This window comes from Gossypium arboreum, chromosome 8 (genome assembly GCF_025698485.1).
Source record: "Gossypium arboreum isolate Shixiya-1 chromosome 8, ASM2569848v2, whole genome shotgun sequence".
Lineage (NCBI taxonomy): Eukaryota > Viridiplantae > Streptophyta > Magnoliopsida > Malvales > Malvaceae > Gossypium > Gossypium arboreum.
Window position 1 is genome coordinate 13647548 of NC_069077.1, and position 26210 is coordinate 13673757.

A 26210-nucleotide genomic window follows, 5' to 3' on the forward strand; every position below is an offset into this window, starting at 1 on the left:
GTAGACTCTTGCATCTCTTCTCTATATCAAAATATTGTAAATTGAAATGGTAGGATGTAGAACCGTGAATTAACAATGACATGAAGCCCTCTTTGCTTAACTTAAACTCTTTAATGGCTGTAATGTTGGGTTCATATTATGATAACAACCCTTTTTCCTTTCTAATTATCATGCTTGGATGTTAGCTAGCAAAGAGTTGGAGGGACCAAACGGTTAGTGTGAGGCTCTCGGCATCTTAGCTCTTAGGAAAGTTATTTTGGTGAGTTCTCGAACAACACTTGAAATGTAACACCCCTCGCCCATATCCAACGCCGGGACAGGGTTCGAGGTGTTACCTGACTTAAACTCAATCAATCACACAAAAACTGGGCCGTAAAATTTTGATCAATTTAAAAACTTTTCTTTTCACATGCAATCTGTCCCATATACGGGCTTACGAGGCCCAAAACATACATCCGGGGTGGTTCGGGACCCAACCAAGAACTCATGAAAAACTTAGAAAATCTTTTGCATCAAGGCTTCACAAGCCCGTGTGGGTATAGAGCACACGCTCGTGTGCTAGGGACACGCCCGTGTCCCGAACCCGTGTCTAAAAACCTAGACATTCTGCCAAAACCACACGACTAAGGCACACGCCCGTGTGTCTACCCATGTGGACAATTACAAGGCTATTTTCCAAGCCATTTGTCACCCTCACAATATGTGCACACGTACTTATCCAATAACATACAACATGGCATAAATGAGCTCTTAAACATATACAAACATGTTATGCTCAAATCAATTTCTTATGCAATAAATATCATAGAATTTGCTCACATCATTGCCACATACTAGTCATAACTATCATTACATCACAAACCTCATGTCCATCACTAAGCATGCAAAATCATTTCCACAAACCATTCATGAGGCATTATTAATTATTTACCAATCACCTAATCTTGCATCAGTTACTAACTCATCAATGAATCTCATTTCAATCTCTAGGCATACATGCTATAAGCCACATCACAAAAGATAGTATCATACATATATATGAATAAACATTTAGGCCCACAACATCATTAGCCAACATAGGCCAACCCACATGGCTACAACACTTTATCAATACAAGCCAACACCTTTGGCTAAATCATAATATCACATACTCAACGTTAAAACCCTATACATGCCATAGACTCGAAACACTAGGATTTACTTATGCCGATAGCATTAACTCGACAGTGTGATAATATCTCTGACGGCCTCCAACTCGAGCTAACCTGACAACCCTAGGGAACATGGGAAAGAAAGGGGGCAAGCTTTACGCTTAGTAAGTTCATATGAAAACAATAAATAACTCATTAACATGTTTTATCAATGTTTACAACATATGCTCAAGTTCACAACAAGCTGTCTTCTTGAGTAATAGTCACTAAATTATTTATAATTGGATCTACGAAACTCCAAATTAAGTTCCGTTAATTTTCTCTGAAACTAGACTCATATAAATTTCTACCATAAAATTTCCAGAATTTTTATCTTAGCCAATTAGTACAGTTTATTCCTCAAAGTTACACCAGATTCACTGTCTGACAGTTTAGACCCTTTTGCATTAAAGTTCAATTATCTCATATCTTAGGACTCGAATAATGTTCTCGTCTATTTTTCTGGAAACTAGAATCATTAAGGATTCTAATCATATAAATCATAACTCGTAAATATTTTTGTACAATTTATAATGATTTTCTAAAATCAGAGTAGGGGATCTCGAAGTCATTCTGACTCTGTCCCATGCAACTTCAAATATCTCATTATAGGAAATTCTTTTGCTTACACGGTTTCTTTTATACGAAACTAGACTCAATAAGATTTATTCTAATATTTTATTTAGCTTCTAACTAATTTTCCACTATTTTTAGTGTATTTTCAAAGTTACACTACTGCAGTAACTCAAATCTGTCAAGGCTAAGTTACTCATAAGCTTAGTGTACATACTTGTACAACTTGTAACATAACTCAAGTATATACCTGTACCAACTCGTATTAAGTATATAATCATACTTTCTTTAACATGCCCTCCTTAGGGCTTTCATCACATCATCCATTTCATTACCCGTTGAATACTTGGGATGCTAAAGGATGTTCGGAATTATCATATGCCAAATAGAATGCCCAAGGCCATGTCCCCCACATGGTCTTACATGGATCCACATATCGTTGCCATATCTCGGATATGGTCTTATACAAGGTTTCATATTAGTGTCGATGCCATGTCCCGGACATGGTCTTATACTAACACACATATCATCACATTTTCATTGAATCCTCACAAGTCAATTCCAATAGAGGCATACATCAACATTTTGTACAATATCAAGTATTAAGCACATCATAATGAAATTGAGCATTACTTTCATACAAACTTCTAATATTTTAGGCCATACACTTAATGCCATAACAATAAAGAATTTTAATTCAAGCATGATATTGCATTATTGTTACCATACGAACTTACCTCGATACCACAAAGGTGAAAAAGACATAATCATCCATAAATCGATTTTCCCCGTTCTAGGCCCAAATCGCATTTTTCAACATCGAAAACATCACATTTAGCTTATTAAAACAATGTACTAATCAAATTAGTCCATTGACACACTTTGGCAAAATTTAAAATTTTGCCCCTCTATTTTGCCAAAATTACCAAATTGCCCCTAGGCTTGAAAAATGATTTTTATTCAATTTCTTTACTCAATAAGCCTAGATAGACCATTTTCATAACTATGGCAACTCACAAAAATCATTATTACACACACTAACACCTTATCTTACAACTTGGCAAACTAGCCCTTTTTAAGGTGTTTTCATGCAATTTCTTTCACAAAAGTTGTTTATTAGACAACTAGGACTCATAATCTTCCATAAAAACATAGAAAACAACATATTTACTCTCATGGCAAAACCCTAAACTCTTCATCATTTTGAAAACTAGACCCCTCATATGAAAGCTCATGCTTTAGGGGTTCCAAAAATATAAAAATCATCAAGAAACAACCAAAGATCACTTACTAGCAAGGGATGTAAGTGGCTGATATTTCAAAGCTTCAAAACCCCTTTCTTTGCTGCATATTTCAGTGGAGGAGAAGAGAAAATGATAACTTTTTCTTTTTTATTTGTTAATAATAAAACTAGTCAAAATTGGTGACCAACTTCACCTAATTTTGACTTTTCAACAATTTTTGTCCCCTCATGACCGGTCATGCTTCATTTAGGGGTTTAATTTCACTTTAAAGTCCCCCAATTTAATACACAAGGCAATTTAACACCTTAGGCATCAAAACACAACTTTTACCTTTTACGCGATTTAGTCCTTTTTTGAAATTGGACTAGAAATCGCTAAAATTAACTTACTAAAATTTATATGCACTTATAAAATTATATTATAACACATAAAATAATACTAAAATAATTTTCTCTAGCCTCGAAATAGTAGTCCCGAAACCACTGTTCCGACTAGGCCCAAAATCGGGCTGTTACATGAAAACTTGTTGAATTCGACTGGAAGTTGTGGGAACTATCTCTTGATTAAGGATGTTGCTATTAATTTTGCGTATCTTGTATTGTGGTTTAAAATGCAAAAAATAGCATGCATTGTTGTTCGGTTTATGCTTGAGAAGTTTAAAATTTGGGAGCTTAAAACAGTTTAAATTGCGATTCATATTGCTGTCCAAAAATTCAGTTTTAGTAATGTCCCATTATTAATGGTTGAAGCTAAGAAACAAGTAATTGATGAAAGGATGTAGGGAGCTAAATTGTCTGAAAATGTAGTTGTTGTTAGCTGGAGAACTACTCGAATGCATGCTAGAGTTTAATATGTCCGGATGTATACTGGAAATTAATCATGTCCGAATGAATGTTAGAATTAAACATGTCCGAATTACCTTGCTTAATTAGATTAAATGTGTCTGTAATTTAACCCTGTCTATGCAATAAAGTTGTTGTTATGTTTCAAAACAGGTCAAGAGCTTGGATATTTAAAATTAAATTAGTACATTGCATGATCTTGTATGATTAATTAAATGCTTATTGGTGGCATTGATATATCATTATCCAATTATAAGACAAAATATATGTATAAAATATTGAAATCTTTTATGTATCATGATGTTTGTTTTAGTGTTTAATACGGGTGTAAATGAACAGAATGTTTGATAAATTATTCGTGAACCGTTTGTATAACGTCCGTTTATTAAATAGGTATGAAATTTTTTTTATGTTCGTTTAATAAACGAACGAACACGAACAGAGGTGTATTTGGTTCGTTTATGTTTACGAACAAGCTCATTTAAAAGCTCATTTATTGGCTCATTTATTGACTCATTTATTTATTAATGGTATTTTCTTATAAAAATTCCATTAGTATATATTAGTAAAATTATATTGGTTTGTATTTTTTCATTTATAATATAATTATTAATATTTATATTTGACTATTTTATATCTAAACAATATATGTATATGTATTTATTGTTTGTTTGTTTGTTTATTATTAATTACATTGTTCGTGAACATGTTTAATTATATGTGTATGAACATGTTCGTAAACACTAAACAAACGAATATGAACACATATAATTTTAAATAAACGAATATGAACAAAACTTTGAATTTTTTAACGAACACAAACTAAACACGAACAAACTTAAAAATAAACAAACAAATATGAATAGATGTTTACTCGTTTAAGCTCTGTTTATTTACAACCCTAGTGTTTAGAATGAAATGCCCTGGAGAGAACTCAATCATGTTTAATTGTGAGCCTTTCTTAGCCTTTGTCAAATTTTAATTGCTTAAATTTCTACATTTTTCTGCCTTATGTTTTCTGTTTTCGGTAGAAGAAGTTATGTAACGCCCCAAAAATTGGGCCTTGAGTCTGGAATTCGTATAGAAGAAAACCTGAATAATTAAGAAGTTTTAAATATTACCGTTTAAGAAAAAAAATTGAATTACTACTAGAAAATTTTTACTATTATGGATATTTTAAATTTTTACTAAATTTTAATTAGTATTATGAGATAAAATTATTATTCTTAGAAAAATATTACTATATGTATGTTTGAAAAATTTTATGAAAATTATTATTATTTCTTGTATTATTGATATTTGAAATTTTTATTATTAGATATATTTATAAAATTATTATTATTATAATTATTATTATTAGATAGGGAAAATAAAATAAAATATATATATATTTATAAAAGTATTGTTGTTTTGGTGTTTAAGACTCTAGAAAAATTTTAATTTTATGCCACCTTAGGGAATCTGGGCAGTAGGCCTTAATAAAAATTTGGGCTGCTTTTTAGCATAAAGGAGCACTTGGCCCAGTGGCTAAGCATCCTAGGAAGGTGTGGGAGGTGCTTGGGTTTAAGGCGCGGCGTGTGCAATTTGGGCTTTTTTTTTAATATGCAGATCGCGGCTAGAATAAGGGTTAAGAGGAGTTGCGAGTATAATTTAACACAAAGACCGCTTTGACTTAGTGGCAGCAGCATGCTAAGGAAACCCAGTGGTCACGAGTTCGAAGGCAGGGGGAACCGAAACTTGTTTTATTTTTTTAAGAAGCCCGTGACTGAAGCGGATAAGGTTTATAAGTAAATGCAGTCGAAATATAACAAAAGCGAGGGTGTGTAGTAGCGGCAAGCAGGGTGGCTGTAACGCCCCTAACCCGAATCCGTCACCAGAATAGAGTTACGGAGCATTACCGTAGTTGCCGATTCATTTATCAGATATTTCATTAATCCGATATCTTTTCTTTTCCACGTTCAAGTCTCGTATTCAAGTCATCCGGATCTTTATAAAGAAATTTGATCATCGTTTTCATTTATTTCATGTTATAATACATTCAACTAATGCTCTAAACAAAATTATCATTTTACCCTTAAACTTTTAATTAATGACAATTTCATCCTTTAGTTAAAATAAAATAAAATTATTGCAATTTAATCATTATTTCTAGCCGTTATTCTCACACAAATTGATAACAACCTATGAATTCTATAAAATGTCAAAATTTTTCATAATTTCAACACTTTTCAATTTAATCCTTAAAACATGTTTTTCCCTGATCTTGAGCTAAATTAATAATTTCATTCAATTTTGTAATTTAAATAATAAAATAATCCATTTCATGCAAATTGGTCATTTCTAACATTTTTTTTACAAAATTGCCCATAAAATTTTACTTTTATTCAATTTAGTCCATGAGCCTAAAACATACAAATTAGCCATGCTAGCTGAATATTCATACATATTTTCCACCTCCTCCTCTCCATTCCACATCCTTAATTTATATAACATGCAACAAGTAACATTATCAATAATTTCACTATTTACTTATGTATATTCAAAACTGTCCATTTGCGTCATAGTCACTAAATTATTTATATCTTAAGCTACAGAACTCAAAATTAAGATCCGCTAATTTTCCATAAAACTAGACTTACTTATCTTATTACCATAAAATTTTCAGAATTTTTGGTTTAGCCAATAAGTACAGTTTATTCTTTAAAGTTGCCCCTGTTCTGCTGTCTGACAGTTCCGACCCTTCTTCACTAAGAATTAATTATCTCATTGTACGAGATTCGAATGATGTTCCCGCTTATTTCTATTGAAAATAGACTCTTTAAGGATTTTAAAAATATAAATTTAATCCCTTAATTATGTTTCTCCAATTTTTTATGATTTTCCAAATTCAGAAAAGGGGAACCCGAAATCATTCTGACATTGTCTCACAAAACTTATTATATCTCATGATTTACAATTCCATTGCTTACACCGTTTCTTCTATAAGAAACTAGACTCAATAAGCTTTAATTTCATATTTTATTCATCCTATAATTAGATTTCTAAAATTTTTGGAGATTTTTCAAAGTTAGACTATTGCTGCTGTCCAAAACTGTTTTAGTGCAAAATGTTGATTTTCATTTTGCCCCAAATTTCACAGTTCATACAATTCAGTCCTTATTTAATTAACCCCTCAATTAAACTAATTTTCTCAATTAATAATTTTCCTAGACATTATAAGTTATTTCATAACTATTGAAATTCAGAATTTCCACATAAAACTCTAACTTCAAACTCTTTTACAATTTAGGTCCCAAACATTCACTTTCTATTCAATTCTTTCAATAAAATCAGCATATAAACAATTTAAATCTCTAATTCTATGTCAAATCATCATATAATTCCAGCACATATTCATAGAAACTTTCAATTTCTTTCATAGAATCAAGAACTAATGAATTCAACAAATGGACCTAGTTGTAAAAGTCACAAAAACACAAAAATTTCAAGAAATAATCAAGAATTGAACTTACTTGAAGTAAAAATATGAAAAACCAGCTTAAGGGAACTCTTCCATGGTGTTTTTTCTGATGAGAATGCAGAAAAATAAAGAGAAATCTAGATAATTCCACTTTAGTCCTAGCTTTATTAAGTAAATTTTGCAATTTTCCAAATTTGTCCTTATTTTCTTGGTGATTTCATGCTCTTGCCGTCCAGCCCAAATAGACCTTGGGCCTATTTGCCTTTTAAACCCTCTTTCTTTTATCATTTAAGCTATTTAATCATTTTCCACAATTTTGCATTTGATACAATTTAGTCCTTTTGTTCAATTAGCTATCAAGACTTTAAAATTTCTTGACTAAACTTTAATACTAACTTATTAACACTCCATAAATATTTATAAAAATATTTATAGCTCGATTTAAAATTCACGAGGTCTCGATACCTCGCTTTCAATTTTAATTATTTTAATATATATATATATATATATATATATATATATTTTGTACATTTCACTATTTCAAAATTTTTCCTAACTTCACATTTAACTTATACTCACTAAATTAATAATATTTCCTACTCATTTTTCAGATTTAGTGATCTCGAATCACTGTTCGGACACCACTAAAAATTAAGTCATATAACTCTCCCCTCTTTAGGATTTTCGTCCCGAAAATCTTACCAGAAGAAGTTGCTTTCAACACTCATAAAACACCTTTACTAACTTCTCAAAATCACAATTTGATTTAACCTCGAATATCTTTTTCCATTCACCTTTGAACTCTAGAACACAATGTTGGAACATACCGTCAAAATTCTAAATTACCTCTCGGGATACATATACTCACCGATCCATCAAATGAAAACTCAGACCTCTTGAAATGATCATACAGATCTTTCTTTGTCAAATGAACAACCATAAACTAAATAACATTTTCCTTTCCGATGTTAATGACAATCCCAATTCGAAATCTATAGTCATTCTATCTCATAACACACTAGTATTATCATTGACTGCAATAATCCTAAATGTTCTTAATGTTCGGCTTACTTGCTAACAAATAGACATTTGAACATGAACTCAAAGATATTATGTAACGCTCGTGCAATCACTAGTACATCTAACTCAAAAGAAGATAATAAAGATCTTGATATTTTCTCAAAGAAAGCCAGAAGAAAAACACTGCTTACCGACTTTGGACTTCCATCATAACAGAGATAATATATTTCCCGCACGTATAAAACAAAATCATAATCAGTAGAAACATAAGAATAGTCTCACATAAATTTTTACCATTAACTTCATTTCCAACATATATTTTTACCATTAACTTCATTTCCAACATATTAAAATAGAATTCCAAGAAGATGAAGAAATGATGATCATAAACCGACCAGACCAATAGGGCTTTCGTCTAACATCATAATTAACTAGCATTCTCAAAACATCAGAACTCCACCAGAGACTGAACAACCACACACATATCTCTGAGGATAAAAGAATATATAGAATACCCAGAAAGATGATCATATTCGTTTCAACTGTAACTATCACACACAGACATCTTTACTACTCAATTATCATTTTTTTTTTTCATTTCTTTTACTAATTCTGTCATCATGAACCCCGCATCATTCCATTCACTAACGAAAACCAATTCGGGAAAAATTTCAGCAAACACATACTTCAGACATTGTTCTGAATAAGTCGACTAGCCGAGGTTAACTTTTTCTTTAACCGTGACATTACGTAATCTGAATAATCTTTAGAATAATCTGATATCTTTTTTTTTTTAAAACTGTATTCACTTGTCAAACTATTTTCAACTCCGTCTGCATTATTAATTATTCCATTACTGTACTCATTAGTTTCACATTTGTGAACTTATTCAACTTTTTTTTTGTAAATTTTCATTATAAAATACTACATTGGTAAGAGGGTGAGGTCGTAAAGCCTCTAACTGAGTTCTCATAAATACACACATATAACTTAGCGTTTATCATCAACATCATATCATCACAATTACATAATTCACTTCAAACAAATTAACATACATGATTATGTTACACGAACTTTTCAATTATCCATTTCAAACTAGCGTACTTAAACATACATTCCATGAATTTTGAGTAAATTTACTTATAGCATTTACTTAACCAAGCAAGTCAGACACATAATATTATATGAATGCCACACAAACATAGATAAGTTTATCACAATATAAACTTTCATTTCATTCACGTTTCATCATTTCTCAACTTTTGATTATCTCATTTCGTACATTGTCACATACATATCATGAACTTCTATTCTTACATTTCTAAGTTCCTTCTCATCATAAACCCATTTCAAATATCTCAATATCACTAACTCATACTTCTCTTACCATATACATAATTTAACATTTAACATTTAATAATAAATAATTTGAATTATAGTAATATAATCGTACGTTGAGTATGTTTGTACTCATGGTATTACCATAATTCAAATTATAAATACTATAATAAATAATAGACATCAAACATGTAACAATATAAGTCATATGTGTTAATTATGCTTTAATTTCATATCTCGGCAATAGTCTTTCATCAAATGGCATCATATATCATCTATATTATCTTTAATCAATTCATGAACCTTTGGTTCAAGCTTTCAATCTCATATCTCTATTTCAATTCACAATTCACATTTCTTTTTATAATTCCACTTTTTCACACTTTCTATAGTTTAATCGATCAAATTCATTCGATTTTCTCATTTCATTTACTCAACCCTATTAACATAACTCGGACTCAGACGGATACACGGATCCAACCAAACACACCAGTAAGGCACATTGTGCCTAAAACGGTACATAGTACCTGATCAGAATACGACACATAAGTGCCTGAAACGACACACGAGGTGCCTGCTGCGACACACAAAGTGCCTGATCAGTAAAGCCGACAAATCCCTTACACTTCCAGTTCCTATGGCATGCCAATTATATCCGACTAGTCTGACAAGTTAATAGGGAATTCAATTCTCATTTCAATTTCACTTAATATTCATATTTACCCCTATTAACAAGACTCGGACTTTGGCGGATACACGGATTCCATCCAAACACACCAAAATGTCCAACCAAAACACACCAAAGATAATCCTCCAAAACACACCAGTATCATAGAATCCTCCCAAACACACCAGAATAATATAATCCATCCAAAACACACCAGAATAGCACAAAGTGCCTCTTTGGATAAATCCCAAGAATATAAACATCAGCATATCCAAATCTCATCTCCAAATCCCTTCTCAAAATCCTATGGTATGCCAACTATATCCGACTCAGTCCGGTACAGTTAATAGGGTATTCAATTCACTTTCCAATTTCCAATCAATACACATTTCAATTAATCGCATATTCATATCGATTTCATCACATTCCCAATCAATAAAATTTTCAAATATAACATATATCCAAAATTCTATTTCCACATCAATCACATATATCCATACAAATTTAATTCAATATTGATACTTACCTTAAAATTTTACTTACTATACACATAAATTTAAATATAACATTCTGGAAGATATTAAATTTTCTTATCACAAGTTATATAATGGCATGTATTTCTAGATTTCACATATGCTACGTTCGGTCCGAGAACCGACTAAACCTTAGCTCCGATACCAATAAATGTAACGCCCCTAACCCGAATCCGTCACCGGAATAGAGTTACGGAGCATTATCGGAGTTACCGATTCATTTATCAGATATTTCATTAATCCGATATCTTTTCTTTTCCACGTTCAAGTATCGTATTCAAGTCATCCGGATCTTTATAAAAAAATTTGATCGTCGTTTTCATTTATTTCATGTTATAATACATTCAACTAATGCTCTAAACAAAATTATCATTTTACCTCTAAACTTTTAATTAATGACGATTTCATCCTTTGGTTAAAATAAAATAAAATTATTGCAATTTAATCCTTATTTCTAGCTGTTATTCTCACACAAATTGATAACAACCTATGAATTCTATAATATGTCAGAATTTTTCATAATTTCAACACTTTTCAATTTAATCCTTAAAACATGTTTTTCCCTGATCTTGAGCTAAATTAATAATTTCATTCAATTTTGTAATTTAAATAATAAAATAATCCATTTCATGCAAATTGGTCATTTCTAACATTTTTTTACAAAATTTCCCATAAAATTTTACTTTTATTCAATTTAGTCCATGAGCCTAAAACATACAAATTAGCCATGCTAGCTGAATATTCATACATATTTTCCTCCTCCTCCTCTCCATTCCACATCCTTAATTTATATAACATGCAACAAGTAACATTATCAATAATTTCACTATTTACTTATGTATATTCAAAACTGTCCATTTGCGTCATAGTCACTAAATTATTTATATCTTAAGCTACAGAACTCAAAATTAAGATCCGCTAATTTTCCCTAAAACTAGACTTACTTATCTTATTACCATAAAATTTTCAGAATTTTTGGTTTAGCCAATAAGTACAGTTTATTCTTTAAAGTTGCCCCTGTTCTGCTGTCTGACAGTTTCGACCCTTCTTCACTAAGAATTAATTATCTCATTGTACGAGATTCGAATGATGTTCCCGCTTATTTCTATTGAAAATAGACTCTTTAAGGATTTTAAACATACAAATTTAATCCCTTAATTATTTTTATCCAATTTTTTATGATTTTCCAAAGTCAGAAAAGGGGAACCCGAAATCATTCTGATATTGTCTCACAAAACTTATTATATCTCATGATTTACAATTCCATTGCTTAATCTCATGATTTACAATTCCATTGCTTACACCGTTTCTTCTATTAGAAACTAGACTCAATAAGCTTTAATTTCATATTTTATTCATCCTCTAATTATATTTCTAAAATTTTTGGAGATTTTTCAAAGTTAGACTATTGCTGCTGTCCAAAACTGTTTTAGTGCAAAATGTTGATTTTCATTTTGCCCCAAATTTCACAGTTCATACAATTCAGTCCTTACTTAATTAACCCCTCAATTAAACTAATTTTCTCAATTAATAATTTTCCTATACATTATAAATTATTCCATAACTATTAAAATTTAGAATTTCCACATAAAACTCTAACTTCAAACTCTTTTACAATTTAGGTCCCAAACATTCACTTTCTATTCAATTCTTTCAATAAAATCAGCATATAAACAATTTAAAGCTCTAATTCTATATCAAATCATCATATACTTCCAGCACATATTCATAGAAACTTTCAATTTCTTTCATAGAATCAAGAACTAATGAATTCAACAAATGGACCTAGTTGTAAAAGTCACAAAAACACAAAAATTTCAAGAAATAATCAAGAATTGAACTTACTTGAAGTAAAAATATGAAAAACCAGCTTAAGGGAACTCTTCCATGGGGTTTTTGCTGATGAGAATGCAGAAAAATAAAGAGAAATCTAGATAATTCCACTTTAGTCCTAGCTTTATTAAGTAAATTTTGCAATTTTCTAATTTTGTCCTTATTTTCTTGGTGATTTCATGCTCTTGCCGTCCAGCCCAAATAGAACTTGGGCTTATTTGCCTTTTAAACCCTCTTTCTTTTATCATTTAAGTTCTTTAATCATTTTCCACAATTTTACATTTGATACAATTTAGTCCTTTTTGTTCAATTAGCTATCAGTACTTTAAAATTTCTTGACTAAACTTTAATACTAACTTATTAACACTCCATAAATATTTATAAAAATATTTATGGCTCGATTTAAAATTCCCGAGGTCTCGATACCTCGTTTTCAATTCTAATTATTTTAATATATATATATTTTTGTACATTTCACTATTTCAAAATTTTTCCTAACTTCACATTTAACTTATACTCACTAAATTAATAATATTTCCTACTCATTTTTAGATTTAGTGATCTCGAATCACTGTTCGACACCACTAAAAATTAGGTCATTACGGTGGTGAGTGTTCGGAGGTTGAAGGTTCGAGTGGGGTGGAAGGCGAAATCCCTTTTTATTTTTAAGCGGATCGAGCTTCAGCAGTAACCTTTAAGACTAAATGTGACGGTATATTGTTGAAAGCAAATGCACGTCCCAGTGTCCAAGAAGATATCGGGCAACCTGGAGGTCCTGTGTTCGAGCAAATACATGCAGCAGGAGGGTGCTTCTTTTTGTCAGACGTGCGTGGGAAGGGCCGTCAGACGGATTGAAACGCTACCAGCAACAGGAGGAGTCGGTTGAGCGGTGGATCTGCTTTGCTCAAGAAGGAGAGTTTGAATTAAATTCAAACTTTGAATTTGGCCATGAATTAAGGAGATAAGGAAGGAATTAAAATTGGAAAATGATTTTATTTTATTCTAATCTTATCTTATTTCTTTTGCTCATATTCTTTTCTATTTTTCCCAAAAGCTAAACAATTCTCTCCATTTCTATTTTCTTTCCTCAAAGCCAAATTCTTTTTAAAACAACTTTTTCTTCTCAAATAGTGGTTGCCGATTACTCCTTTGGTTGAAACTATATCTCCTTTCCTTTTAATCTTTCAAAAGACTGAACCTCTAATCTTACATCTCTTCCTCTACTGATGGTCTCTTCGATGGTGAACTTATCGTCACCTATTTTTTTCTTTTAGATCGCAATAGCCATTTTCTAGGATAGATCCAAAAGCCGAAAATCTTCATATTTTAGTGATTCGGGAATTAATATTTAGATCTATTTTCTACGCATGTTTAAGTTGAATTCACAACGGAATTGGGGTAGAAAGGTATTTGGAATGTTCTTCAAAGAGTAGATCTCTTGGTAAGTATTTGAACCTTCTTTCCATTTGTATCTTGTGGTTTAAGAAAAGCTGAAAACCCCTATATACATAGGGTGGCTGTCAACTAAGACTGAAAGGGTTTTTGGTGTTATTTGGTTTGTTGGTGCTAATGAGGATTAAAGGCTGCCGATCGAGGAGTGTGTGAAAAGCTTGGATCATCAGAGTGACTAAATCTAGATCTAGTCATCAATTTCGGCGAAGATATGAATTCTAGGGCCATTGTGGATGGTGGCCGAATATGTAAGTGATGATAATAGGTAGTTTTCGATTTGGTTTAAATATTAGCATGATCTAATCTATAAGCGGTTGATTATAGGAGAAATCGCGTAGGAGATCTCGTCAAGGAATATCGCAAATCAGGTGTGTAAATGACACCCACTCATAGACTAGATCGGCAAAAGCCGAAAGTCGAAATGCTTGGAAAGCCAAAGATTTTAGAACTTCTGACGTCTGAGCCGTGAGATGGTTGTTTGTTAGTTTTGGTAATCTAAAGCGGTATGATTGCAGAGTGCGCAATTTCGTGCACTTCGATATATTTGGGCTTAATGGGCCGAAAACGAGTTAGTGGGCCAATGGGCCCAATTCGGTAAAAACGCTCAGTAAGTGCTTCTGTTAATGTGTTAATGGTTAGAATGTGTATGTAAACTCTAGAATAGTAAATTTTATTAAACTACACCTAAATATGAAAATTACCGTTTTACCCCTAGGTGCAAAATGGCCGTCATACCCCTAGGGATAATTTTGACTGAAATGCACGGTATTCTGATTATGTTTGTTGTATGCCATGACATGTATATCTGTTGCATGGGGTTGGGTTTTGTTATGGAGGAAGAACCTGCTCGGTGGTCATGCCACATATTCGATATAAGCGACTTTGTTGCGAATTATAGTTAGTGCCGCAACCGGTGCTAACACTGTAAGTGTAGGGATGGCATGGGTGATTTATTCCCCACAGGAAGTGTAAGGATGGACGGAGGCAAGTGCAGGGTTGGATGGGGTTATCATGCATTAATCATATGAGACTATGGGCCAACTGTATTGAAGCGGGCCCAACTATGTTAATATGGGCAAGGCCCAGTATATCTCGACTTGTAATAGAGCTACGGCCCAGATTGATACTGATATGGGCTAGGCCCAATATACTCTGACACTGTAAGGGTCTATGGCCCAGATTAATGTTGATATGGGTTAAAGCCCAGTTAAAACTGATTTCTGAATAGGGTTTAGGCCGAAAAGCTTGAACTGATTTGGGCTCTGGTTGGGATACTTTACACACTGAGTTTTCCAAACTCACCCCCTTTCTCTTCCATCCTTGCAGGTGAGCCCTAGTTGGTGGACTTGGAGCTGGGCGGGGTTCAGAGTGGCCACGAAGATTAAGTTTCTGTTTTCCTTAAAATAAGTTTCGCATTTATTATTTTGATTATTTTTATTCTAGTTTAAGTTGTAATAAGGCCGTTCTTTTTATTATTTTTAATATTTTGGGTTATTAAATTGGTTAGCTCTAGGGCGCGTTTTATAAAAGTTACTTATTTTCAAAATATCACGATTACCGAGCAAAGCTTCTGCAACGTAAATGTTTTTAAAGCAAATAAATATTTTAAATGGACTTAAACTTAATTTGTTATTCGTGGACAAGTAATATGCTTTAAGTGTGGCAATGAATGTGTGCATGTCTAGGATTGGATCCATGAAGAGCTTGGTACTTAAGCAGTCCAATAGACTCACCTCCTCTTTTCTGGCTTCCTACCTGGTGCACAGCTTCCATTCACTTTAATCTATAACGAAAATATTCTTTTCAAAGATTTTTAATTAAAATATGAGTTTTACATCAAGAAGAGTTTTCAATGAAAACATGGTTTTCGAAAAACACTTCAATGTGACACGCCGAATTCAGCCGTAACGTCTGGGATGGGTTTGGGGTGTTACAAGTTATTTGATAAAAGAAAAATCTGATTTAAAGGTTGTTGATGTCGTGGTTAAGGCCGTTATTACACAAAAATGTTGTTTTGCTCTTCTTATGATGAATGTTGTGCAATTAAGACATGGTGAAATTGTTCAAATTAACGTTGTTGGCATACAAGGTTACATTGTTGTTATACTCAGCTGTAAAGTGAAATAAACCAAGTTTAATTTGTCCAATTTGCATGTTTTTTAAGCTATCATGCTGTTTCGAATTGGAGGAAAAAAAATCTACTCTTCTAAATGTTAATATTTTTGCTGTTCAAATGTTATACTTTCAGCATTTAATTCCAAGCTATGTGTATTAATTATTTTGATTGACGAAGATGTCTAAAAGAGGACACAACAAATATTCTTTTTTGGTGAAAAAATAGAATAATTAAACTATTTACAAAAATTAGACTATCCCCACCAATGGGGAGGTCTCAAACAAAAATAAATTATTTGTTCTATGTTGGACCAAATTGACCAAACGATCAGTTTCTTTATTATCCTCTCTAAAAATGTGCCTAATGTTTCACTATTTAAATCAGGATAACATCTGATGGATCTTCTTGATCAAGGCAGAATTGGACCTTTTTGGAGAATTCACTGGGATAGCTATGACCGCCTCAAGACAGTTAGATTGAATAAGCACCTTGTCATATCCTTGCTCAATAAGAAGACTCAGCCCGTCCAAAATATCCAACGACTCCGTATAAAAAATAAGACAATTACTCAAAAATCTATTATAACCAATAATCCACGCTCCATCTTAGTCATGGGCTATTCCCCCTGCCGCTGCGAATCCAACTTATTTCTAAATAGATCCATCTATACTTAAACATCCTCAATCATTACCTAATTCAGAAAACAGAAACTTACCTCATGTTTCATTCATTTTGCCTCTAGTAGTAGAGAGGTACTGCTTTGCTCAACTATAAGACGCTTTAATAGTTTCACTAACATTCCATGAAACACTTTGGAAGATGAAAATATTGCAATTTTTCCAAATACGCTAAGCAATGATCTTGAAAAGACATTGCTAGTCCACATCTCTGAAGCACAAGTCATGCTAATTTTCAAGGTTAGAAACTAGTCACTTGTGTATATTACCTGCATAGAATCTAGAATACCAATAAAGTGGGATTAATTGGTCCCAAATATTTCTCGCCGTAGGACAATCCCTAATAGCATGATGCGGTCGTTGAGAGCACCAAAAAATATCCTATCCCTATAAAATATTGAAAAAAAACAATAGTATAAGGGAAGTAGGGTCAAATCCTCAAGGACCGGATTTGCACAATTGCTTGTTCCTCGAAATCCTGGTCAGAATCGTGCCCAAAAAAACCTACGTACCTGGAAAAAATATAAAACAACAGAATCAAAAGTTTTGATTTTGAAAAAAATAAAATAAAATTAAAATTAAAAGTTTTTATTGAAATTTTGAAAATTAAAATTAAAATAATAAAAATAAATAGAGTTGAGGAAAAGGTGTTCTTATGGAGAGATTCCAGCCTCCGGTTGTCTCGATCCGCCTTGGGTTCAATCCTCGGCTTTTAAGTGATCCTTCTCAAACAAAATAAGCCAGTTATAGTGGAAGAGGAAGCCTATGACCACCAGTTCCAAGAATTTAGACTTACAATTTAGCGGAACCTGACTCTAGCCAATAATTGCTTCTTTAGGATCATCACTTCTCAATGGCGAATCCCATGCCATTTTGTCTCTTAGGCTCGCCAACCTCTGACGCAGTAAGCTAACGAATTGACTATGCAACCTTCCCAAAACATACAAAGCGGCCGCCTTTGAACACATTGAAAAGATCACCTTTTAAGAGAGATGGACAGAAACGTCAGCCCCGTAATGCGGAGAAACAATGAATATTCGTCGAGAAGGCTAAGTACAGATTCTAAGCCTCATGAACCCATTTTGGGAAACTTTGACAACCTTCGGCTAGATAAATTTAGTGACTCATGATTTTTGGGGAAAAAGAAATAAATATAATGAAAATAGAATTTTTTATTGAAAAAAATATGGAAAGAACAAAAAGGCTAAACTTATGGGGGAGAAAGTGTTTACATAAAAGATCCGTCAAATTTGAGTCACTTCATCCCCCATTTATAGTACTAGGAAACCTAGTCTAGTCCTACTTAAATTCTAAAAGATAAATACAGATAAATAAAGATAAAAGCTAAAATAAAATCTAACAATTATCCTAATATAATTAAAAATTAAATAGAGTCTTGTGTTACAAAATCTCTTCTTTTGCATTTTTGCACCCAAAATCTTCCACATTTTGCTCCCAAAATCTTTCACATTTTGTATTTTTGGCACCACTTCTCTCCTTCTTCGCATGTTGGCCCAATTTATCTTCAAATTCACACTTTTAGCCCTCAAATTTCATTTTCCCTTCAATTTAGTCCCTATAAGATAAAAAAACCATAAATAACTCAAATTAGTAGGATTGTACTCAAAATAAACATATAATTAATACATAAAAATATGTCATTTTAGAGTATTATCAAATTCCCCCTACTTAGCCCATGCTTGCCCTCAAGTATAGTTCCTAACCACTGTGAAAATTAGATCTAGCCATGAAAGAAATACTACTCCAAAGTTTTATAACAAGTAGGCATAATGCATATGAAAAATAAAGAGAACATTTAGCTTGCTTTAAGTAAAACTGAAAAAGTAGTCTAATTAATACACACAAAAATTAAAATCGACTTGGATTATTTCATGAAAATTAGGTAATTTACTAAACTTACCAAGGCACCTTATTTGTTTCCACCTTTAATCCCCAAATATAATTTTATTATTAATACATCACTTTTTTTCTTTTTTCTTTTTAATGTTTAAGAGTACATTGAACCTTTTGACGTGAAGAGAGATGACAACCAAGCACCCCACCTCGGTTGCTCAGCTCAACATACTCCTAATTTATTATTTCTCTTAAAAACATATCGAACCTTTTGACGCGAAGAGAGATGACAGCTAAGCATCCCACCTCAGTTACTCAACCCAACATATTCTTAAAAAAAAATTATTTAATTCCGGTTAGCGGAGTTACCTAACATGTCACATAACGTTTTGACGCGAAATAGGATGACAACCCAAGCACCTTACCTCGGTTACTCAGTCAATCACGTTTTAAGCTGTACTCATAACCATGGAAGCATCACAAATTATTATAATGAAATAGAATTTTAATTTGGAGGACGAGGGAAAACAATCAAGTGTCAAAAATAAGTTTCGGCAACTACCAACAGTCATGAACATAAATTCAGCATGCAATTTTCATTAAGCGTTCTCTTTACATTTAGACTTAATCTATTTTACTATAAACAAGATAGGGTTAACTTTATCAATCATAATTATTCAGCCTAAAAGAAATAAAACAGTGGAGATGAAATCAAATAGACAAAATCATAACTAACTCAATAGATAAGAAGCATACATAGAGGTCAAATAGTAAGCAAGTCATGGTCAAATTCTTGGGCATGAAAAGAGGCAGAATATTCTTTCAAAAAAAAAAATGGGCAACAACGAGCACAAAACAGCAGCAACAACAACAAATGAAATGACAGAAAAAATGTGGAATGCTTCCCTCTACTTAAAACACATTGTCCTCGATGTGGAATATAATAAAAAATAAATAAGCGGAAGGAGAAAAGTTCAGAAAAACTCCCCATGTAGTTAATGTCGTTGGCGTAGAGCGACAATAAGATCAGCCATCTGCTGGCCGAGGGAGGTGATTCGAACTGTGGAGATGAAGAAGATGGCGCGGTCAACGTGTGTGACAGAGAGGTTGGCGAGGGAGAGGAACAGTCGGCCAAGTTAATGTTTTGGGATGCCGATAAACAGTACTGGTATGAGTTGACTGTGAAGGATGCCTCGGTGGCAGCTCACTTCGGGTCCTCACCATGGTGTTGGAGAAATCAGCGGTGGAAGAGAGTAGAAAGAGGGTGCGGAGGCTGGTGGAGGTGTTTTAATTTTTGGGTGAAAAAGAATGAGGTAAATTTTAGGGTTTGGTTATGTATAAGAGGGTTGTTTGGCTGAAGTGTGTGTGATTGGCTACAGGCTTTAAGTAGTTTTAGGGTAGGGACGTGCTATTCTTGGCTGGAATAAGGATAGGATAAGGGCTGTTTTCATTCAATTTTTTTTGTTTTTCTTTTTTTCTCTCTATTTTCGCTTCGATATACCTAGACAGAAAAAGAAAAATTTATCAATATCCAAAAATAAAGTAATAAATAATAAAATAAAATAAAATAAGACAATAAATAATAATATAATATAATATAATATAATAAAAATAAAGAAAATAAAAATTGGGTTGCCTCCCAACAAGCGCTTGTTTAACGTTACTAGCTTGACGCCTCAACTAGTATTGGGGCTATTCCAACTGAATTCTTTCATTTGTATGGGCTTGAAAATTCTCCCTTTTTATCACATCCATCATATTTAGGTTGAATCGTCCTTGTGCCTCTTTCTTTGGTTTCATATTTTCCTCTAAGAAAATCTTATGTGTGCCTGTCAGGGGGTTAATCCTTTTAAGTCAGAAATGGTCTCATCATTCTCCAACAATACGCACTTGAGATGCTCGGAAAGTGGTTTTAATTTCAGATCTGGTGCCTGCATAATAGAAGGTAGAATTTTAGTATCCATAGGAGCAAATAATTTATTAACAGATTCAAAATCATCAAACATCATTTTAGATTTATTTCCATAAGATGACTCAAAAGTTTCTTCTACTAATGAGTCAATTATGTTGACACAGTTTACGTCCAAGATTTCACTTGGGTGACTAATAGCATCGTAAATGTTAAACTTCACGATCTCCCCGTCAAATTCCATTATGAGAGTTCCACTACTCACGTCAATCTTAGTGCTAGCGGTATTAAGGAAAGGTCGGCCCAACAAGATGTCTGAAGGCCCAGGAGTTTTATCCTCTTCCATTTTTATCACATAAAAATCCACAGGAAAGATAAGTCCGTTTACTTTCACTAATACGTGTTCAAGGACTCCTTCGGGATGCACAATAGACCTGTCTGCTAATTGAATGATAACACCTATTTTTACCAAAAAACCCGTGTTAAGTGATTCATAAATTGAAAAAAGCATGACATTTATGGAGGCCTCTAAATCACACATAGCCTGCTTAATTCCCAAATGACTTATTTTGCATGGTATTGCAAACATGCCCGTATCTTTGCATTTTGCTGGCATTTTCCGTTGTAACTCCACAGATATATTCTCACCAACACTTATCTTTTCATTACCTGTTAATTTTCATTTGTTGGTGCAGAGCTCTTTAAGGAATTTGGCATAACACGAAATTTGTCTGATGGCATCCAACAGTGGTATGTTGATCTCGACATTTCTGAATATCTTAAGAATCTCATTGTCTTCTTTACCTTTTTGACATTGGTTCAATTATCCTGGAAACGAAGGTTGAATTATGGGCAATGGAGGTTTCATTTGTGACAGCAGCTTCCCTTGTGAGTTCATTTTCTTAATTGATGTGGTCAACTTCTTATAGACACATCGATTTTCTATTGAAAATCCTTTGTTTCCTTTTGGAAATCAAGAGTTTGCCGTAGTATTTTCCGTTGGAAATCAATAGTTTGCTGTTGTATCTGCTGTTGGAAATCAAGCACATTAACTGCTAATTTATTGACCATGGTTTCTAGAAAGATACCTGAATCTTGCATTTGTTGTGGAACTCGATTTTGGTACGACTAGTTATACTGTAGGTTTGTCCTATAACTCAAGTTGGGATGGTCTCTCTATCCTGGGTTGTAGGTATTAGCATAGGGGTCATATCACCTATGTGGTAGTCTAGGAAAGTTCCCCACAACATCTAAATGGGCCATAGTATCATCATACAAACTAGGACATGCATCAGTTGTATGCTCAGGAGTAGCACATATTCCGCATAGTCTAGCTAATTTTGTTTTTCCTGCAACAAAATAGTTCACAATATTAGTAAGTGTATCAACTTTATCTTCTAAGATTGGATTACTTAGCTGGTGAACCCTTCTAGGGGACACAGGATTAGCTCAAAATTGCTGAGTATTTGTAGCCATCGTAGATATCAAGTCCCTTGCTTGTTGGGGAGTCATGTTGACCAATGCTCCTTCACTAGCGGCATCCACCATGTTCATATTTATGGGTTTCAAATCTTCATAAAAATATTGGAGAAGAGATTTTTCCGTTATATCGTGTTGTGAGTAGCTCGTACATAGCTTCTTAAATCATTCTCAATAGTCGTAAAGAGACTCTGCTTCTTTTTACCTTATTCCAGCTATCTTTCTTCTTAACTCAGCTGCTCATGATACTAGAAAAAACCTATTGAGAAATAAATGAGAAAGATCAGCCCAAGTTGTAATAGATCTAGGAGGTAAATAAAATAGCTATTCTCTAGCTGAATCTGCTAAGGAAAAAGGGAAAGCACACAATTTAATTTGATCTTCAGTTACCACCTGAGGTTTCATACTAAGACAAACTATATGAAACTCTTTCAGATGTTTGTGGGGATTTTCATTTTGCAACCCGCGAAAAGTTGGCAGTAACTAAATTAAACCTGACTTCAGTTCAAAATCAATATCCATAGTAGGACACGTGATTCACAATGGCGGTTGTTCTGCAGGAGCTTCGGCCAGTTACTGAATCGTTTGAGCCATTTGTTGATATGCTAGATTTGGGTTTCCGTTAACCCTAGCATTAAGCACTTCTTCTGGTGAATCGACTTCTACTTTTTCGCTTTCAAATGTTTGAGTAAGGTTTTCGTTAACCCTAGACTCTACTTTGTCTTCAATTTTGATTTTTGGTGGTGGGTTACTCTGAGTCCCGACCATTCCTGACTATTTTTTGCGTAACTTTGTTTCCTTGCGATTAGCTCTCGCAGTCTTCTTTATCTCCGAATCAAATGCAAGAGTTCCTAGAGTAAATCTGGTCATAAGAAATAAAGAACAAGATTAGTATGTTATCGATCCCTGGCAACGGTGCCAAAATTTGATGCGGTTGTTGAGAGCACCAAAAATATCCTATCCCTATAAAATATTGAAAATAATGAAAATAATAGTATAAGGGAAGTATGGTCAAATCCTCAAGACTGGATTTGCACAATTGCTTGTTCCTCGAAATCCTAGTCAGAATTGTGCCCAATAAAACTTGCGTACCTGAGAAAAAAATAAAAAAAAGAATTAAAAGTTTTGATCTAGAAAAAAATAAAATAAAAACAGAATTAAAAGTTTTGATTGAAATTTTGAAAATTAAAATTAAAATAATAGAAATAAATAGAGTTGAGGAAAATGTGTTCTTATGGAGAGATTCTAGCCTCCGATTGTCTCGATCCGCCTTGGGTTCAATCCTTTGCTTTTAGGTGATCCTTCTCAAATAGAATAAGCCAGTTATAGTGGAAAAGGACACATATGACCACCAGTTCCAAGAATTTAAACTTACAATTTAGTGGAACCTGACTCTAGCCAATAATCTCTTCTGTGGGATCATCTTATGCTAGATCATCACTTCTCAATGGCGAATCCCATGCCATTTTGTCTATTGGGCTCGCCAAGCTCTGATGCAGTAAGCTAACGAATTGACTGTGCAACCTTCCCAAAACATACAAAGCGGCCACCTTTGCACACATTGAAAAGATTACCTTATAAGGGACATGGACGGAAGCGTCAGCCCCGTAATGCGGAGAAATGATGTATATTCGTCGAGAAGGCTAAATATGGATTCTAAGGGTGAGTTTGGATGGGCGGTGCGTTTAGCTGCGGTTAGAGTAAAAACAGCGATGGCGGTGAGATTAGATACTGTAGCGATACATATGACCACCAGTTCCAAGAATTTAAACTTACAATTTAGTGGAACCTGACTCTAGCCAATAATCTCTTCTGTGGGATCATCTTATGCTAGATCATCACTTCTCAATGGCGAATCCCATGCCATTTTGTCTATTGGGCTCGCCAAGCTCTGATGCAGTAAGCTAACGAATTGACTGTGCAACCTTCCCAAAACATACAAAGCGGCCACCTTTGCACACATTGAAAAGATTACCTTATAAGGGACATGGACGGAAGCGTCAGCCCAGTAATGCGAGAAAATGATGTATATTCGTCGAGAAGGCTAAATATGGATTCTAAGGGTGAGTTTGGATGGGCGGTGCGTTTAGCTGCGGTTAGAGTAAAAACAGCGATGGCGGTGAGATTAGATACTGTAGCGATACTGTAGCGTGAGACAAAAAGTAAGTTAAACGCACCGCACCGCAGTCAATCGCCCATCCAAACAAAGCCTAAGTCTCATGAACCCTTTTGGGAAACTTTGACAACCTTCGGCTAGATAAATTTAGTGGCTCATGATTTTTGGGGAAAAAGAAATAAATATAATGAAAATAGAATTTTTATTGAAAAAAATATGAAAAGAACAAAAAGGCTAAACTTATGGGAGAGAGAGTGTTTACAAAAAAGATCCGTCAAATTTGAGTCACTTCATTCCCTATTTATAGTACTAGGAAACCTAGTCTAGTCCTACTTAAATTCTAAAAGATAAATACATATAATTAAAGATAATTAAGGATAAATAAAGATAAAAGCTAAAATAAAATCTAAATAATAATATCTAGCAATTATCCTAATATAATTAAAAATTAAATAGAGTCTTGTGTTATAAAATCTCTTCTTTTGTATTTTTGCTCCCAAAATCTTCCACACCTTGCATTTTTGGCACCACTTCCCTCTTACTTCACATGTTGGCCCAATTTAACTTCAAATTCACGCTTTTAGTCCTCAAATTCCATTTTGCCTTCAATTTAGTCCCTATAAGATAAAAAAAACCATAAATAGCTCAAATTAGTATGATCATACTCAAAATAAACATATAATTAATATATAAAAATATGTCATTTTAGAGTATTATCATAGCATGTAGCACATCTTCAAGACCATGACCGCAAACTCCACATGCTGAATCATGTTCTATTCCTCAGCATGTTATTTCCACTTTGGTAAGCAAAAATTGATTGAGAGCAAGCCAAATAAAGAATCTAATCCATTGGGGTCCTTGAAATTTCCATGGAATGTGCTACATTAGTTCTTTCGGATTACACGATCCCTCTAGAAGCTTCATATAAGCATTTTTTAAGAGAGAAAATAGAAGTACCTCCCCAAATATTCCCTTTAAAATGCTGTTTTGAGATGCCCCAACAAGGACATATTAAATGGTTTGTTAATATTAAAGGTCAAACATTGTTGATGCAATTGTGGCTGTCCAAAGGTGTCTTTAAAGTGTTCAGATGTGGCTATTCGAATGTACTTTTAATGTGTTCAAATGTGTTTCCCCAAATGTGTCTTTAAGGTGCTTGAAAATGCCGTGTTAATGTTGTCCGTATGTGATTTCGAATGTTGTACTAAAGTGATATGGCATGAAACCAAATATCTTGTTTGGTATTAAATTATGGCTTCGCGAAGATTAAGCGAATGAGTAAAGAATGAGTTAAATACTAAGGGATGGCTGACTATTTTCCTTTCGTATTATGTGTTCACAATGTTGAGAAGAGCGCTTTGAGCTATTCAACTCATTCTTGGAACCATTTAAATACTTAGTTATAATTTCATTCTTATTCTTATAATTTTATTTATTTACCTGTTCAACTTTGAGATTTAGTAATTGTTGACTTTGAGATTCAGTAATTGTTGATGCTACTACTCAATATTATGATGAGTCTGAGAGCTATTTGATAAATTTGAACTTATTCGGTTCTCTCTTTGTCTCAAATTTTCAGGTACATCATTTTACTCTCTTTGATTAAAGGGACTTAGCTAGATCCCAGAGCCCTTGTTTTTACTTTTTGTAGCATGTATATATACCAGAGTGACTTAAGAAATTTGTATAAAGATAAATTTGTTACATGGTCATACGTATGTCATCAAGTGAAAGAATTGTATAAAATAGTGACATCACGTCATCTATATCTTTTTTTCAATAGTTTAAATACACATCAGTATCTTCATTTTGAATAAAAATCAAATTCAAATAAAATTCTAAAATCTAAGATAAAATTATTAATATGGCATTAAATTATTAACAATAAATAATATCCCTATTTC

General features: G+C 33.2%; 1 long non-coding RNA gene across 1 annotated transcript; it reads right to left on the reverse strand.

Annotated features, from left to right (window-relative positions):
- Positions 1-1011: 1011 nt before the first annotated feature.
- LOC128279463 (uncharacterized) lies at positions 1012-3187 on the reverse strand. The gene is made up of 2 exons (XR_008269648.1): positions 3055-3187; positions 1012-1274 (listed from the first exon to the last, which is right to left on the reverse strand). It is a non-coding gene; the product is annotated as an uncharacterized LOC128279463 (long non-coding RNA).
- Between the last annotated feature and the right edge of the window lie 23023 nt (positions 3188-26210).